General features: G+C 49.6%; 1 long non-coding RNA gene across 1 annotated transcript; it reads left to right on the top strand.

The window, feature by feature from the left end:
- The first annotated feature begins 4,933 nt into the window (after positions 1 to 4,933).
- On the top strand, positions 4,934 to 7,236 carry LOC102767061. The gene is made up of 3 exons (XR_436178.2): positions 4,934 to 4,974; positions 5,306 to 6,015; positions 6,747 to 7,236. It is a non-coding gene; the product is annotated as an uncharacterized LOC102767061 (long non-coding RNA).
- Positions 7,237 to 13,854: the final 6,618 nt, after the last annotated feature.

The raw sequence follows: 13,854 nt of genomic DNA, 5'->3' as shown, positions 1-13,854 counted from the left end.
CCGCGCGGGTCCAGCCGCTTTTATAAAGCCCGGCCCTCTGACCCCCCTCCCCTTCCCGCTCTCTCCTCCCCCCTCGTGGGCTGGGAGGGGATGGGGCGGGACGCTGGCAGCCCCGAGAGTGGAGAGAGCTGTACAGAGCCCCGTGACAAGCCCGAACGCTGTCAAGACAAGCGGGGGACCCAAGCCGGGTGGAGGGAGGCAAGTGCAGGAGTCGGCCCTCTGGCACCGGCACCAGCCCTCCCTGCTTCGCTGGTTCAGATTCCAGTTGCCCATCTCCTCCTGCATGTTCCTGGGCAAGTCACTTCGCGGGTCAGTCAGTTCCCTCGTGTAGCGAAATGTGTGTGATAAAAGGAACTGCCCCTTAGGCCTTTATTACAGCCCCGGGCGAGCCAGAAAGTCAATGCCAAAGGCACATGTTTTCCTTCCCTTCTGCCCACAATCCCCCAACTGTCTCTGGGGACGTAAAGGGCCCTGGAACCTCTCCCACGGGGTCCAAGCAAGTCCACACAGGCTGCTGGAATCACCCCAGAGGGTTTGGCATTTGCTGGGGAACTGTGAATTTGTGTGTGTGAACCTTTGGAGCTAGGTTCTCTGAACAATAACACCCCTGCCCCCATCTCCCTCTGAAGATCTACTGCCTTCCCAGCTCCTAGGACAGGGCAGAATAGGTGCTTGCTACCTTTTGGTTGTCAAACTGATCACAGAGGAAAGCAGAAGCAATAATGACTAACGTCCACGGAATAGGTATTGAGTGACAAGCGCTCATGCCCAACTTGCATTTCAGATCTTGCTTCCCAGGATGTCGTCAGCGTGGCTTAAATAAACTCTAATAAAAATTCTCCAGAAGAAAAGAAAGAAACAGAATGTCTCCCTTCCTGGGAACCCCTCCAGTCCCAGGCAAACCAGAACGTTGGGCTCCCTAGATCATGAACCCATTTAGCTTCTGAGCCTGTGAGGTGGGCACTATCGTTAACCCTCCTCAGGCAACGAAAGGTAAAGGCCATCCTGTGGCCTCTACTGGGGAACCCATGGACTCACTGTTCATGGAAAGTGGGAGGTGGGTGGTCATAGCCCAGTAGCTAAAAGCTTAGACTCTTGTGTCTGACCGCCCAGGGTTCAAATCCTAGGCTATAAATTCTTAGTACCAAGTCTTGGACTCCTCACGTAAGCAGCTCTGAGCCTCAATTTCCTCATTCTAAAAGGGAAACGATAAGCTTATTGCAAGAATAAACAAGCATAGTGCATGTGCTGGGCATGACGCATGGCACACCATTAGCACCACGTAAATGCTAGCTGTTATGATTAGGGGACAGACAGCAAGCAAGGCAGAACGGGTGTAAGAGAACGTGCTAAGGCTATCCAGAGGAGGAAGCACTGGAAAGTCCGTTTGAACTCTAGTAACCCTCGCCCTTCCTGGAGGAAACCTGGTGGATGTTAGTTTTCTTTTCTCTCATTAAATGCAGTGCAAGCTCTGTCTTTGTGTCATTGTTCTCTCGTATAAGATCTTATCCCTTGCAACTGACTGTCCCCCCTGCAGCTCCAGCGGGCTATAAATGTAGCTATGTAACCTTGTACCAATGGTTTAACCTCTTCGGGCCTCTGTTTCCTCATCTGGATTGCTTGTGAGCATTAAATGAGTTAATGCATTTAAAGGGCTTACTAAGCACCTAGTGTTGAGTAAGGGCTCAAAAAAATGTTAGCTACAGCCCAGCCAGTGTGGCTCAGTGGTTGAGTATTGACCCATGAACCAGGATGTCAAGGTTCAATTCCAGTTGGGGCACATGCCTGGGTTTAGGGCTTGATTTCCAGTGTGGGGAGTGCAGGAGGCAGCCAACCAATGATCCTTTCTCATCATTGATGTTTCTATCCTTCTCTCCCTCTCCCTTCTTCTCTCTGAAATCAATAAAAAAATTTTTTTAAATGTTAGCTATAATCATTAGCATCATTAGCCATCATCCACCCAGTGGCTTTCCATCACACTTGGAATAAACTCCTTCTTCCTTGCCCTGACTTCCCGGCATGTGATAGGGCCTACCCCGTCTCACCTGGCACCACTATCGCCCGTTTTCATTCTGCTCCAGGCACCCTGGCCTTTGGTTCCTTGAACACGCAGTTGGAGTTATTCCTGTGCACAGCCTTTGCATTTGCTGCTCCTGCTGCTTGGAATGCTTTTCCACCTAATCATCCCACAGCTCGCCCCTTGTCCTTTTGGTCTCAGCTTAAATGGCGCTTCTTCAGAGAGGTCCTCCCTGCCTACTTAGAAGTTACTCTCAATCATATCAGCTTGGTTTATTTCCTTCATAGATCTTGTTACGATTTAATATTGGTTTATTAAGTTACTGGCTAATGGAGACATTGTCTCCGGAGAGCTGGGATCTGAGTCTCTATTTATTCCCAGTGTCTAGAACAGGGCCTGGCACAGAGCCGGTTCTGAGTATGTGCTGAGTGACTGGACTGGTTTGGGGCCCTCAAAGGTCCCTGGGAGCAGGTGAAACCTACACAAGCCTGGGATTCTTTTTCAACTCCTGCACCTTGCCAGTCCTAGTCCAGCTGACTCTAACAGCCCTGGCCTGGGCCGGGGGACCGCAAGGTACAGTCACTGGCCTTGATTCCAGGAACTTGCCTACTCAGTCTGCCTCTCTCCCTTATTTGGGTTTTTCTGTTCTCCCAAAACTTTGCCTGAGGATGGAGAGATCGGACTCTCCAAATCCCTTTCCACTTTCACTCCTGGCTTCGGAGAGGGAAGGGGAGACGTCCCTCAAAGGGACAGGAAAGAAAGCCTTTTGTTGTGCAGACAGCACAGGGATATCGAAAACAAAGAAACAACCAAAAACAGGATACAAAGCAGCAAGGAGTTCTAGAACCAGACAGACCTGGCTCCGTCCAGTCCCAGGCAAACTGTCACTTTCTAGAACAGAGGTCAGCAAGCTCTTCCCGCGAAGGGCCAGAGAGCATGCGTTAGGTTTTGCAGGCCCTACAGTCTCTGTCACAGCTGCCCACTCTGCCACTGCAGCGTGGAGGCAGCTCTCAGCAATACTGAAGTGAACGCCCTGTTCGCTGGATTCAGCCAATGGGCTGTTTGCCACTCCCTGTTCTAGAGTAAATGAAAAAGTAAATCTCTTTTTTCTTTTTAACAAAAAATATTTTACTAAAACACAAGATTTACAGAAGTTTCCAGACAAGCCATATAAAACGGTCACAAACTCTTCTTGAAGGGAGGGTTCCACATTTGACAGCAAAGTCACAGTGTGATTGGTGAGGGCCCTGGTGTTTGTTTAATGTTCCCATTTTTGGTTCAAACAATCAAGCTTGTTCATCTACAGCGTCTAAATAAAGTGAGACTTGGTTAGGGCCTCTTGTGAAGAACTGGTTAGCTGCTTTTAACCAATGCAATCAGATCACCATAAACGGGGGGAAAGGAGCTCATAAAAGTAAAATTAAACGACTTCCTCCCTCAAAACAACAATTAAATAAAGAAAAACACCCACCCCCTGCAGCTAGCCCTGGCAGCCCCCTTCATTCTCAGTGCTTTCTACTAAACCACGATGGGGCGGGGGGCGGGGGGGGGATGAATAAGAGCAGAGAGGGGTCACTGCTTGTAAACACTTCACAGCAATCCAGAGGGCACTTCTAGCGCCTGCTCGTGCGTTATAACAGTGAGTCAGGACAAGACCTAGATTTGCTAATGTGCACTTAGTCACCAAAGGACTGAAGATGTCTGGGCTTTGATTCTGTAATGTTTCTAAGACTGTGTCCATTAAATGCAAACAAAAAAGGAGGAAATTTTGGCAGAACAGAAGTGATGCACACGTGATGATCGGATCGATTTAAATATGTTCCATGGCATATAGCCCTAGTCCCCGCTCCGCTGCCCCTATGGCGTGGGCTCCGTTGGTCTTCCATTGCTCCGCCGCGTCGTTGGCTGTGGGGCCATCTGGATGGGGAGCACTGAGCACAGCCTGGGTGAATGGCATGAATCTGCAGTGCTGGGACCACTTATCTTTCAAAACATCTCAACGTGTTCTTCCCAACTTGTCTGCATTAGGATGTCAAATGTCGGTCCTGCTTTGACGTGCTTTAGGTGCTGCCATCGGGCATTCTTCAGGAAGGAATATCTCAAGTTTAAAAGCCCCTCCCTCGAAGGGGGAATCCTGGGGGCCGTAATGACCACATGAAAATAAAGGGCGTTGCTCTCATCTGGTTCTGCTTTAATTCCAGGAACTGGCTCTGCCAGCAAACGCCAGGCTTCCTTGGTAACCCTGCGGGCAGCCTGGTCATCTTGTCAGATCCCAGCTTTGGCCTCTGACCTCAGAAGGATCTCTTGCTCTGGCTGGTGTGGCTCAGTAGTTTGGAGCAAAGTCCCATGCACTGAACGGTTGTGGGTTCAATTCCCTGGCAGGGCACAGACCCAGGTTGTGGGTTTGGTCCCCTGTTGGGGTGCCTGTGAGAGGCAGCTAATCGCGTGTGAGAGACAGCTATTCTCTTTCTCTCTCTCTCTCTCTCTCTCTCTCTCTCTCTCTCCCTCTCCCTTTCCCTCTCCCTCCCCACCTCCCTCCCCTCTCCCTTCTTCTCTCTAATATCAGTAAACATATCCTCAGGTAACGATTTAAAAAAAGAATACATTAAAAGAAAAGTAAATATCTTTATGGGCCTCAGGTTTCACATCTGTGAGTGGAAATGATCTAGTGCCTGCCTACCTCTCTGGTAGGAAATTTTAATGTAATAAAGTATATAAAGTGCTGAACCTAGTACTTAGCACACCAAAGTGCTCAATAAATGTCTCTGGTTATTACTATTAACTAGTTTTGTGTGTTTTTTTCAATCCTCACCCCAGGATGTTTTTCTATTGCTTTTAGATGGAGTAGAATGGAGGGAGGGGAGAGAGATTGAGAGATAGACAGACAGACGGACAGACATGCATTGGTTGCCTCCTGCCTGCACCCCAACCTGGGCCTGGATGAAACTGCAACATAGGTATGTGCCTTTGACTGGGATAGAACCTGAGACCCTTCAGTGCACGGGCCATCACTCTAACCACTGAGCAACCTACCAGAGCTTAACTAGTTTTTTAACAACAAAAACTTTACAAATATTAATTCACTGAAATGTCATAACATCCTATAAGGTAGGTATCATCATCCCATTGTACAGACCAGAAAACTGAGACCCAGAGACATTAATTTGGCCAAGTCAGTCTGGCTCCAGAGCCCATGCTCTTAACCACTCCACTGGACTCTCTTCTTTAATGATCCCACTTAATCCTCAGCAATCCTTTTCGATAGCTATTATGGCCCTTGTTTTGCAGATTGGGAAACTGAGATAAAGCAGGAGGAAGTAGCTGGTCTCAGCAAGTAAACACAGTTCCACTGACCACAGGACAGCAAGTTGGATTTCTGCCCAAGATGTCAACATGCATCGCCTGGCTCCCCACTCCCTCGCCCTGTCCCCAGCTGTGTTTTCTTTGGATTTCTGCATGGCTTGGAGAAGCTGCGTCAGCCCATCTCCCATCCTGACCTTTCTCCCACCCCCAACACCCACCCTGGCCATCCCTCAGGAAGTGACCTCCACCCTCTCCCTCTGCCTGAGCCCATGAGCATTGCAATGCATGTACCTGTATTGGTCAGCATGGGTGAGCCTGGGCATCTGTAATAGGAGATCCAGTTAGAACTAGGGGCGGAGTGTGTGTGGGGAGGGGGCAGATTCGGACCAGGAGATTCTATCTCCCAAACAGGTGGAATGACCACTTGTTTCAAGAAAGCAAAGCAGCTGGACAGAACTGTCCCCTTGGGGGGGGGGGGGCAGACATTTACCAAATGGAGAGATGGGAAATAAAGGGCTATGGCTTTCTGAGTTCGGTTCGGAGCTGTTGACAGCTTTCTGTGGCGTCTAAACCTTGGAGACCTGGTCTTTTGCCTTCTCCCATTTCCCATTTGCCTTTTCCCATTTCCTCCTTGCAGATCAGTTCCTCTTTTCTGTCGAAGGAGACAGCCACCTGGTCCCCGAAGGCCCTTCCAGGTTTGAAACTCAAGAATTCTAATGCTTCTCACAGGGCGTGGCTTCCCCATTTCCTAGGTTCTTTTCAAGCCCTGCCCCTGGCATCTCTACCACTCAGCTCCCATGTTGATCTCCAGCAGCTCACTGGCCTCTCTGATTTCTTTCTCCTGTTTTCTTCACACTCCACCTGCCTCCCAGTTCCTATGCCCCTTGCGGCCTGCCTGCTAGCAGACTCTCACTCATGGGGCCCCTTTGGAGATGGCCCTCTAAGCCTCCCGTCTTTGTTTTTGAGTCATTCACTCAGCTGGGGCTCCCAGCCTCTCATTACTGCAGAGGAAGGGGCGGAAGGTCTGTAACAATGCTATCTAGATGTTCAGAAGCCAGTAATAACATTTCCAAGTAACAGGAAGGGAGGGAGCAGCAAGAGGTCTGACTTTTTCTTTTTTAAAAGTCTATATTTATTGATTTCAGAGAGAAAGGGAGAGAGAGAGCGAGATAGAAACATCAATGATGAGAGAGAATCATTGATCGGCTGCCTCCTGCACACCCCCCACTGGGGACTGAGCCCAAACCCTGGGCATATGCCTTGACTGGGAATAGAGCTGTGACCTCCTGGTTCACAGGTCAACACCCAATTACTGAGCCATGCCAGCTGGGCATGACTTTTTCTTTTGATAATAAGAATGGGCCACCATCTTCAGCCTGAGTGTGTGTGTGTCTCTCTCTCTCTCTTTTTTTTTTTTTTTTTGCAGGGCCTTCCTAACGACTGCAAGAAGCACCCAACACATTCCAGCATCTTGAAAATTTTTCCATGAGGCTCTAATACTACACAGATGCTGACATAAACAGACTTTGATCTGACAAGGACTGCCAGCCCTCCATGCAGGAATCATGAGGACACCTTAGCCCTCCAGTTTCCCTCCTCTCTTCACCCAGCTAGATCCATAATTCATCACCCCCTCCCACCCCACCCTCAGTACTAACTTCTGCTCCTCTCTGTTTTCTCCATCTCAGATCATGGCACACCCTCCACCCAGATGCTCGATTGAGTCAAAAACAATAAGAGTCATGTTTAACTCCTTTTTTCTTTCTACCACGTCAGTAAATAATTGTGTCTCCACCTCCCAAAGATGTCCCACATCTATACTTTCTCTCCCATTTGCACCAACACTAGCGCAGTGGTCGGCAAACTCATTAGTCAACAGAGCCAAATATCAACAGTACGATTGAAATTTCTTTTGAGAGCCAAATTTTTTTAACTTAAACTATATAGGTAGGTACATTGTTATTAACTTAATTCGGGTACTCCCAAGGCTTAGGAAGAGCCACACTCAAGCGGCCAACGAGCCGCGTGTGGATCGCGAGCCGCAGTTTCCCAACCACAGCGACTAGTGCAAGCCATTTTCATCTTTTACCTGGACAACTTGCCCCAACTCCCTGCCCCACTATTACCCCTATAGTTCTAGTCTTCCTGCACTAACCAAAGGCATCTTTAAAAATAGAAACTATAGCCGAAACTGGTTTGGCTCAGTGGATGGAGTGTTGGCCTGCAGACTGAAGGGTCCCAGGTTCGATTCCGGTCAAGGGCATGTACCTGGGTTGCAGGCACATCCCCAGTAGGAGGTGTGCAGGAGGCAGCTGATCGGTGTTTCTCTCTCATCGATGTTTCTGACTCTCTCTCTCCCTTCTTCTCTGTAAAAAATCAATAAAATATATTTAAAAAAATAAAAATAGAAACTATAGCATTTTACCACCCCTCTCAAAACCCTCCATTGCCCCCTCCTTCCATTGCGCACAAAAATAAAAGCTGGACTCTGGCCATGACCACTGAAAGGGTCTAGCTCCTCCCTCTTTACTACTCCACCCTTTACCTCTGTTTGGAAACCACCAAACTCACTCAGCCTCAAGCTTTCCATGAACGCTTCCCTCTCTATCAGATACATCTTCGCACGGAGATCTTTGCATAGTTAGCTTTCTTCATTCACTCAGATCTCTAAATGTAGGAGGTGTGCCCCCACCCAGAGCCTTCCAGCATCATTACCCGGCATTCTGTTCAACTCTGTTTTGTCTGCTGCTCCCAGGAGACTGTGAGCTTGCTGGGGTGGGAGCCTGACACTTCTCCATGGCTGTATCCCTACCCCCAGCACAGGGTCTGGTCCATGGGACATGCTGGTTATTATCTGCAGACCCTTTGAAAGGAAGAGATTGTATCCCAGACCGTGTGGCCCTGGCCTGATGATCCCCTGAGCCTCTAAGCTCCCTGTAGTTCCTGCTGGCACCACCATCTCCTCGCATTTCTCTGGGGTTATCTGCAGTTGGTCTGCAGCCAGGAATGTCATACTTTCTTAATCTCTTTCGGAGCCTGAACAATCCTAAAGTCTTGGGAGACACCCTTCCCCCTCAGCATCTCCGCTGGCTCCTCGCCGAAATCCCAGGCCCCTTCCTCTTGGGGCCCATCTGCGCGGGGCCTGTGCCTGTGGGTGTTGGGCGGCAGCTTGTTTCCCACCCCGAGCCCATATGCTTCCTGGGGTGGGAGAGGCTGCTGGCCAGCATGTGCTCCCCTAAGTGCCCGGAGGACAGAAATCAGACCTAAAGTTAGGCCACTGGTTCTCAACCCTTTGCACAGGCGCAGCTTTTAGGTAGGGCGGCTTTGGCTTTGTTCTGTTCTGTTTTGAATACCTATCCCTGGGCCCCGAACCCCAAGATTCTGGTTTAGTTGGTTGATGGAGCCCAGGTATCAGCGAGTGTTCTTCAGTGGGCCCTCGCTGGTGCACCAGGAGTTGTTCGTTGGGTTCCTCATGAAGGGCGCATGCCCGGGCTGCTGGCTCGGTCCCTGGTTGGGGGCGTGCAGGAGGCAGCTGATTGTTGTTGAGCACTCACATTGATGTTTCTCTCTAAAAAATCAATAAACTGTTCTTTTAAAAAAAAGCTCCTCAGCAGGACATAATAAAAAAGACCAACAATAACATGTATTGGCAAGAACCCTCATGCTCTACTGCTTGGAATGTTAAAATAGTGCAACGGGTTTGGAAAACATTGGGCAGTTCCTTATAAAGTTAAACATAAATTATTCTACAGCAATTCCACTCCAAGGTCCCGATAAGATGCCCCACCCTTATCCTGTATTGTCCACCCAACAAAAAGGAAAAGGTATGCCCACACAGACACTTGCACGTGAATGTTCATAGCAGCTTTATTTATAATAGTGCAAACAACCCAAATGTCCACCAGCTGGTAAACAGATAAACAAAATGCATATATCTATACAATGGAATACTGTCCAGCAGTATAAAAAGTATGAACTCCTGATACATGCTATGCACATGTATGAATTTCAAATACATTATGCAAAATAAAAGAGGCAAGACATGAAGACTACATTTTATATGATCTCATTCATAGGAAAGGTCTGCAAAGGCAATTCTATCAAGACAGAATGCAGTTAATGGTTAACCTGGGACGGTGGATGCAGAGGGGGGTTGACTGTAAACAGTCACAAGAGCTCTGGGTGATGGGAATCTAGAACTGAGTTGTGATGACTGCACAACTGTGTGAATTTACTCAAAATCACTGAACTGTCTTTTGGTGACAGCAAATCTAGTGGTATGCAAATTACATCCCAATAAAGCTGTTCAAAGGTTCTTCCCAGCCAGGGCTGAAATCTCTGGTTTAGAAGCCAAATGTCCTAGGAACCCCTCAACTGGGACCCAGCTCAGTTGGTATCCTCCCTCCAACCCCCACTAGGGCTCTAAGTCAACATTTCCTCTGATCTCAGAATTTCAGGAAGCTGCCAGCTGTCACCCTGACTTATTTTTTGAAGAAGTCTGAAATTTGAATCTGCTGACTCGGCTCATATGGGTGTAAACATCATGGTCCCTGGTCACTCTGCCCAAAATAGAAAAATGGGCGTCAGAGGGAGTGAGCAGGATGATGGCGGGACACTACAGGTGCCTCCACCCCGACCCTGAGATGTCCTGACCACCACCTGGAGAGGCTGAGCGCTAACCCAGGACAGAAACTGTATTGGGGTTCCAAGGCCCTGGTTTGACCTCTACCTCCTCCAGTCCTTGGCTGTGCTCAGGCTCACTCATTCTCCCAACATAGGGTACCTGTCCACACCTCCAGGATCTGGCGCAGGCTGCGTCCTCCCCATTCCTTGCCCCCTGGAAAATCCTATTCTTTCAGCAGGTTCAGCTCCCAGTCACCTCTTGTGAAGTCTTCTCCTATGCTTGCCCACCCCCTGGACAGACTCCCTGCAGCTAAGAGTTTATGTGTCTGCTTCTCCCACTCCCATGTGGACTCCCTGAGGGCGAACAGGCTGCCTTACTTAGCACTGGTTCTCAAGGTTCCAGGACACATTGGGCCCAGCCCAGCGAGAAAGTGAAAGGGAGCAGGACACCACATCAGACACTGACAGGGGCCGCAAGACCAGAGGAGACGCCCCATTCCCCTCATCTATTCGTGGCCTAAATGGCTTCTCTCATGTGGCCCCAGAATGGCCAGTGAGCCACTCCCTGTAGAAACCAGTGGGGGTGGAAGCCTCCCTTCCATCGCCTTCCTGGAGCCAGGCCCACTCCCTTTGGGAACTGCCTTCATGCAACTGCAACTGCAGAGCAGGGCCTACGGGTTGTATGGGGCTCAGGCAACCCGGACGGGGCAGCCTGGAGCAGGGTCATGCTGGTGCTCCCCTTCCACCCCGAGGATATGTGAAGATATGTGGTGGCCTCAGCCTGTACGTTTCTATTTCTGCTTTGTCCTGCATTGAGGCTGGCTCCCCGCCAGGACTGGCTATCGCTGGAGAAGCCCAGCTTTTCCAACCATCTCTCCCAACCCAGCCCTGCTGTCCAGAGAGGCTTCTTAGTCCAGAAAAGTTGACAGAGTGCTTGAAAGCCCCAGGATCGCTGCTCAACTGCTCACCCCCATTTCAGGAGTGGAGGATGCAGGGACTCTGCCAAACTGGGTAGCTCATGCTTTTCTTGGCATCCCAAAGGGCACTGCCTCGGTGTTCCCATCACAGAAACCAGAGCCTGGAATAGAAACGGGGGTACCCGAAAAGGTCACCCAGACTCAACCCAGTGTAGTCTGCCCACAGTCCACAAAGACTTAGTGTCAGGCATGGCACTGGGCCTGAGGCCAAAGGGGAACACTAGCCCCGGCCCTGCCCTTAAGCTGCCACATCCTAGCGGACGAAGGAAATGGACATAGCCCTGGCCCGTGTGGTACAGTTGGTTGGAGTATCGCCCCATGCACCGAAGGGTCTCAGGTTTAATTTCAAGTTAGGGCACATACCCGGTTGGGGCATGTACTGCAGGCAACCGATGAATATTACTCTCTCACGATGTTTTTGTCTCTGTCTCCCTCCTTCTCTTAAAAAAAAAAAAAAGGAACAGACACAGAGCACAGGTCGATATGGATATACAGAAGAGGGGACCTGCCCTAGCCTTGGTGGAGGTTAAGCTCAGGGAAGGCTGCCTGGTGGAGGTGACATGTAAGCTAAGACTCGAAGGCTGATTGAGACCGAGGAGAGTAAGAGCACATGCAAAGGCCCAGGTCAAGAGACAACCTGGTACACCGAGGTAGTTCAAGATGGCTGGGACTGGATGAAGGAGAGATGGCTTAAAGGTCTAGGTCGTGAATAACATGACTGTATGTGAACTGCTTGGCACAGCCCATCACAAACGCACTGCCATGGTATCTCCTTATAATTGTGACCTTGTGAGCCAAGTTTGGGACAATCCCGCCGTCACTGATGAGACACTCAAAGGTTTTAAGCCCAGGGTGACCTGATCAGATTTACAATATGATCAAACTTAACAAGAGCCCTGTGACCGCTAGGTGGATTATGCACTAGGAAAGAAGCAAGGTTGGAGGAACAGAAGACCAGTTGGGAGACTACCATAATAATTCAGAAGACAGATATGAGGTAGAAAGCTTCAAATACCCCCAATAGTAGAGTAGATGTCCAGTGGAAGACAGAATACAGCAATGAAAATGACCTAATCATAGCTACATGCAACAACATGGATGGGTCTTGCAAATACAATGTTGAGCAAAAGAAGGCACAAAATAGGACTGTATAATTCCACTCATATCAAGTTGAAGAAACGACAAAATTAGTGTTTAGGGTGCTTGCTTAGGTGACAAACCTGTAAACACAAGGAAGTGATTATCACAGAAATAGTGGGGAGACTGCCCCATTGGGGGATTCTGCTTGACAATAACTTGAGTGTTTACCCAGGTGTTCACTTTGTGACAAACACATTGTTTTACATTTGTCTTGTGCACACTTCTGTATGTGTGCTATTCTTTTCCTTTTTTTGACATGTTTATTGATTTAGAGAGGAGAGAAACATCGATTGGTTTACTCCCTCAGGCGTCCTAACTGGGGACTGAACCAGCAATTTAGATACATGCCCTGACTGGGCATCGAACCCATGACCTTTCCGTGTACAGGTCAAGGCTCCAACCAACTGAGCAACACCAGCTAGGGCTGTGTATATACTATTCTTGAAAAGAATTTAATTTTTAGAGAGAGAGGAGAAACATCAACATGAGTGGAACATCAATTGACTGCCTCCTGCAACCCTGGTACATGCCCTGACTGAATGGAACCTCCACCCTGCTGTATGGGGCAATACTCCAAACTGAGCCACTCCGCCTTGGGCTATCTGGGTGGGGCTATTTATTAAATATCGTTTTATTGATTTTAGAGAGGAAGAGAAACATCAACGATGTGCATCATTGATCGGCTACCTCCTGCACGCCCCCTACTGGGGATCGAGCCCGCAACCCCAGTTCGTACCCTGACCGGAATTAAACCGGGACCCTTCAGTCCGCAGACTGCCACTCTACCCACTGAGCCAAACTGGCTAGGGCGAGAATCCTAGCTCTTATTTACTATTCCTACTACTGCCTCCAGTTTTGACACTCCCAGCCTCACCAAGCTGCCTGGGGCCAGACACTATGGACACCAGAAAGGCTGCCCAGGTGGGTGTCTGCAGCCTCTGGCTCTACATGGGAAGCTCAAGTACAATAGCAGGCGGCCGTTTTGTCTTCCACTGCCGTCGGCTCACTTGAGACCAGAAGGTGGAGCCAGTGAGCCTGCGGGCCTCTATCAAAGAATTCCGTGGGGGCAGGTTTGAGGGCCGGACCTAGTAACCGCTAGTCTCCTGATGGTCCACCTTCTGTAGCTGGTTTGAGGTCTCAGTGAAGATTTGCAAAGCAACTAGTGGCCATGAACGTCAGTGTTGGCATGCCCCTCAGATGCATTTAGTAGACAATTCCTCAACTTTGTCCAAAGCCATTATTTTACAGTGTAAGATAAAAATGTTTTGATTTCAGAGAGGGAGAATAGAAATATCGATGAGAAACAGCAATCAGCTGCCTCCTGCACGCCCCCTACCGGGATCAAGCGCAACCCGGGCATGTGCTCTGACCCGGAACCCATGAACCTCCTGATTCGTGGGTAGACGGTAGACGCTCAACCACTGAGCAACACCGGCCGGGCTACAGTGTCAAATACTTTTATATAGAATTAGCCACCTGCAACCAGCAAAGCCATCTTTATTGTCTCCCACAGCTGTTCTTCTACTCTAGGGCACTTATAAGCTGTGCAGCCTCATTATGGGAGGTTCAATGTGCATGCCTCCTGGATATGGAAACAGAGGCCCAGAGAGGGCAAGCGACAGGCGGAAGTGGCAGAGCAGCACCGGGGCTAGGACCCCGTCCCATCGCGCTCAGAGCTACGTCACCAGGACTCCGCCCTCAGGCCGGCGCCTCTGTGGGTTTCCAACCCGCCCGCGCCCCCTGGTGCGCACACTCAATCCGCTCCCGCCGGCGCGCCGTCTACCCGGGTCCTTC

Source organism: Myotis davidii, unplaced genomic scaffold, assembly GCF_000327345.1.
Source record: "Myotis davidii unplaced genomic scaffold, ASM32734v1 scaffold827, whole genome shotgun sequence".
In the NCBI taxonomy this organism is placed as follows: domain Eukaryota; kingdom Metazoa; phylum Chordata; class Mammalia; order Chiroptera; family Vespertilionidae; genus Myotis; species Myotis davidii.
This window is presented reverse-complemented; position numbering and strand designations above follow the sequence as displayed.